At 34.1% G+C, this 5,233-nt stretch overlaps 1 pseudogene; it reads left to right on the forward strand.

The window, feature by feature from the left end:
- The first annotated feature begins 343 nt into the window (after positions 1 to 343).
- On the forward strand, positions 344 to 3,904 carry LOC139863521 (BTB/POZ domain-containing protein At3g44820-like; annotated as a pseudogene).
- The last annotated feature ends 1,329 nt before the right edge of the window (positions 3,905 to 5,233 follow it).

Genomic DNA, 5,233 nt, shown 5'->3' on the forward strand with positions numbered 1-5,233 from the left:
CCTTTTTTCTTTTGAATTTGAATATGCATAGTTTAAATTTAGATGATACTAGATGGGACCAAATTGGTATCTGGTGAGATGGTTATTGAATGAGAATGGGTTGTCATGTGGCAATCAAGATTACCTTTTTACAAGGGAAAAAGCATGTGTGTGTGTGTGTTGAAGGAGACACAATTATCACATTTTTATTTATGAACAACCAATGTTCCAAAAAGTTGACTGAGGTTGACTGGGTATCTTGGTTATTCATGTACCGCCGGCTATATATTTCAAAGTCTTCTACTTTAAATCAAAGTTTGCAACAGGACACAAAGGTATGGTTATAAAAAAAAAAAATACATTTTGAAATTTTGTGCTGAGAAAGAAACGATCGTCAATGGCTACTGCAGAGAAGGCTTTGAGATTCTATAATGAAGCTAATGACTGGTATATTTTGTCTACCTTCTTCAATTTTGATTGATAATTTCATCGAACTTGAATTGGTACTCGTATGTTCACTAGAACATAGTAAAGTTGGAGTCTTTAATGAGTATAATCCAAAAAAGTAGGAGGGTGTTTGGTGTAACTTAATGATGATAATGCAAAAAACTTGTTTGATTTTGGTTTTCTTGAAGCAGGTTTAATAATGCAGGCCTGCCTAGTGATCTCACCGTTGTAATAGATGGAGTAAAGTTTCACCTTCACAAGGTAAGTTTCTTCCAACTTGTAATCAAGCAAATTCAATTGTGTTTTTATAATAAGAAGTGTATAATGTTGATGCACTTCATCTTGTTAATTTATTGTATAGTGTACTTTTTGTATCTACAGAAAGGCGACAAACAGGGTCATCTCATTAATTTGATAAAAATAGGCCCTTATAAACGTTAAATTCTTTAAAACACATAAAGATAATAATAGAAAACAATTATCAACACGAAAAAAAATTCTTGTGCGATTAAATTGTTTGATAAATGATTTTTCTTGATTTGTTTTTTGAAAAATTATATAATTGTACGGATTTGGGCCTTGTTCAGCTGCACACTTCGCACATGTCCCGGAGACACGACAAAGTATTAATATCAGAACTCTTTATAACTATTTATGCAGTTTCCTTTACTCTCAAGATCTGAGAAAATAGAAAAGTTGATTAAAGAAACTCAACACAATGATAAAGAGACCTGCACAATTACCCTGGACGATATTTCTGGTGGTAGTAACGGATTTTTAGTTGCAGCTAAATTTTGTTATGGTGTTCATATCGAATTCACACCCAAAAATTTAGTTATGGTGTATTGTTTAGCCCACTATCTTGAAATGACCGATGAGTATGGAGACGATAACTTATTGTCCAAGGCGGAAAATTACTTACATAAAAGTGTACTAAAAAAACTTTAAAGACTGCATGGTTGTTCTTCAAAGTTGTGATACTGTGGTAACAAAAGCTGTTAATCTTGAAATAGTCGATAAATGTTTGGATGCCGTATCAACAATGGTTTGTACGGATACTGGTTTGTTTGGTTGGCCAATGATGATGTACGGTCGGTTACAAAGCCCTAAAGGTAGCATTTTGTGGAATGGGATTAATACCGGTGCGAGATTTTGGACCGAAGAATCTGATTGGTGGTTTGATGACGTGTCACATCTTCATTTTGCTTTGTTTGAGAGGTTAATAAAAATATTGGAAGTTAAAGGCATTCAACCAGAAAAGTTAACAGGTACCATAATTGATAATACTCCCTTTTTAGTTTTAATAATTAGACAAATTAAAACCATGTTTTTTTTTATCAGTATATACTGTGACATGATACACCTAGTTCTTGGCCCTTAAGTTAACTAATCGAGTTTTGAGCTGGTGAGACAGGCGGGTTGGGTACCGGGTCAAAACAAGCTTGGGTTGAAATGACTGTTTTTTAGTATTTGGTCAGCTAGAGCAGCACAAACTTTATAGTCAGATTTGTAACTTTTGAGATATAGTTGACAAGATAGTTATGATTACAAAAGATTGCTATTTCAGTGATAATTTAAATCTTCGAATAGACTAATTTATGAATAATAAAGTATAGCTCTTTTATACCCTTGCTTTATTATGTATATAAAACAGAAATGTAGGTAAAAATTGAGGGGTAAAATTGTAAAGTAAATAAAAAGTACAGTGTGAAGATATTTTTTTAAGTGTGTGTTTTTTGTCTGTTTTACAGGAGCTATAATGTACTACTCTAGAAATTGTCTTCATGGTTTAGGAAGATGGCAAGGTACACAGATTATGAAAACTAGATCGATTGCAAGTTTTAGCCCGAAAAATGACACAACGGATCAAAAATTTCTAATCGAAAGCATTGTAAAACTTCTCCCACAAACGAAGGGCAAGTCTATATGTCGATTCTTATTGGGACTTTTACGCGTTGGTTTAATATTGGGTGTTACGGAAGAATGTCGAGACTTGCTTGAACGAAGGATAGGTATGCAGTTGGAATTTGCTACATTAGATGGTCTAATGATTCCTAGTTATTCTGATTCGGATACATTATATGATACTGAATGTGTCGAAAGGATAATTAATTATTTTTTAATTTCTAACCAAATGGGTGATAAATCATCGCCATCGTCTATATCGTTAAGGAATGTTTCTAAGGTTGTTGATAGTTATATGGCCGAGATTGCGTCAGATGTGAACTTGAAACTTGAAAAGATAGTTTCACTCGCAGAGGCTAATCCGGAATCTTCAAGATCTTTAAATGATGGTCTATATAGAGCTTTGGATATTTATATTGAGGTATATTTCATGTTTCATGTATGTATCATACCATAATAATAAATATAAGAAGGGGAATTATTGTAATCGTACTTGTTGGTTAATTATAAGAAGATGGACAAATAGTACTTGTGGGTATACCTGGAAAACGGGTCGAGTTGGGTCAAAACAGGTCATGGGTCCAACAAGTCAGAAATTTTAGACGGGTCAAATGAGTCGAGTCTAAATGGGTTGGGTAAGGTTGGGTTGGGTCGATACCCGTTTCTCGACGTTTCGTGATACGCGTTTCAATTTTCAGCTTCACGTTTTTATTTTAGTTTTGTGAAACGCGTTTCAATTTAAAATTGGAAACTGAACCATGAAACTAAAAACAAAAACTGAAACGTGAAACTGGAAATTGAAACATGCAACTGAAAACTTAAACGTGAAGCAGGAAATTGAGACACGAAACTTAAGACTGAAATGCGAAACTGCTGAAAACGGAAACACGAAACTAAAAACTAAAACGTGAAACTAAAAATCTCTACCCGTTGGACCCATATACAAGACCCGTTTGGAACGTCTCTATTTGTAGGACTTGTTGGATTTTGACCCATTTCTTTATAGTTGTTTAAGACCCAATAGGGTTTTAGAAAGACCCATTTGACTCATTTTTAGAACTTTCGGTTTGCTTTGCCAGGTATACTTGTGGGTGCCTGACCCATACCAAAAATAAGTCGTTTCAACTTGTTACCCAACCTATCTGTTCTGCCATTTTGCAACGTTTAATGAATTTGCTAACGGTATGAATCATGCAGGCTCATCCATGGTTGACTGAGAAAGAAAAAGAACATATCTGCAACATCATCGACAGCCAAAAACTTTCTATTGGTGCTTGTTTTTATGCTTCTCAAAACAATCGCCTCCCACTAAGATTTCTTCAAGTGTTGTTTTTTGAACAAATGCATTTGAAAACAGCTCTAATTGACTGTCTTAATGGGCAGGATGATGTAAACAACATTACAGATCCATTGGTCATTGTTACACGTGGTAACCGGACCGATGATTTGGTTAGTCTTGTTTGCGAGAACCAAATACTAAAAGATGACATGGAAAGAATGAGGTCTCGAGTCCATGAACTTGAAAATGAGTTTAATACACAGACAAGAGATTAAAAGGTTAAGTCAAATCTAATTTTGTGAATACTAAGATGGTGTTTGTGTTATCTTAAAGGTATGAATGGATGAGATTCTTTTTATGAAACGGCTACAAGTTGCAAAACTAGTCTTTCGGTATTGTAAGGAGAGGTTTAGATTGTACTTTTGATTATTAACACTCAGTACATATCGAAACGACATTATATAACTCTCAGTTAGTACAAACTATACACATCCAAATACATACATACATACATACATACATACATACATACATACATACATACATACCCTCTGTTGCAAGGCTAATATATCTTTTTTCTTTATGAGCAACTTTTTTTTTCTTTTTTTTTTTTTTTTTGCAATAGAGGTCGACTGCATCGCCCGTAATTTGTATTAAGCCTCAACTCTTTTAAACTGATGCCTCTAATCACTCCAACTTCAGTGTTATTATTTTTTATACTAATATAACAAACAAGAATTAAACAGAATGTAACACATGTTATCGTAGCTATCTCAAAGTCCTTACTAACAACTCAAGGTTACGATGAATCCCTACCTAGCTAACATGCCAACTAATGGTACGCCTTCAGGGATGTGAAACTCAATACATAATTAGTTAATTACATTGGCCGTTGAACGATTTCTAGTGATGGAATAGGATGTTTACGAAGAAGATGATTAAGAAGTTCTTTTAACCGTACAAAGTCAAGCGTGTAAAGATTTTATTAGCTATCAACCACGCAGGCTTGCCTGAGCGGCCACTGAGTTGCCCAATGAAGCATACCATCCGGGTTTAATTCCTGACTATGCCAAATTGTTCAAAAATTGAGTGTAACTATTGTAATTAGAGGAAGCACACCATCTGTTAATTCTGATGCACATCTCTGTTGATCTTCAGCATTTGGGATTATATTGCAGAATTGACTGTATACAATCAGTGTTGGTACTTTTGTATTTTTGCATGGTTGCTGCAACCTTGGTTTGATTTTTCTTTGTTTTGTAAGGATACACGAGATACACAGGACCCGAATCCTAAAATAAGTGCCTTAGCTGTTAGAACAATGGGATGCATTCGAGTTGATAAAATCACTTACTATCTTTGTGATCCCCCTCGAAAGGTGTCTCAAGGTAAAAAATCTCATTTTTTATGGAATCTTTTATTATTGTTTAACCATAATGCTATTAGAATATGTGATGACCCGGAAATTTCTGACCAAATTTAAACTTAATCTTTGTATGATTAATATTTCTGACACGATAAGCAAAGTCTGTAAAACTGAATCTCAAAATTTTTGAACTACTTTCATATATTCAAATACCTTTCGGTTGTTCTTAACGATTCGCGAACAATTATATATATATA

Source organism: Rutidosis leptorrhynchoides, chromosome 8 (assembly GCF_046630445.1).
Source record: "Rutidosis leptorrhynchoides isolate AG116_Rl617_1_P2 chromosome 8, CSIRO_AGI_Rlap_v1, whole genome shotgun sequence".
NCBI lineage: Eukaryota > Viridiplantae > Streptophyta > Magnoliopsida > Asterales > Asteraceae > Rutidosis > Rutidosis leptorrhynchoides.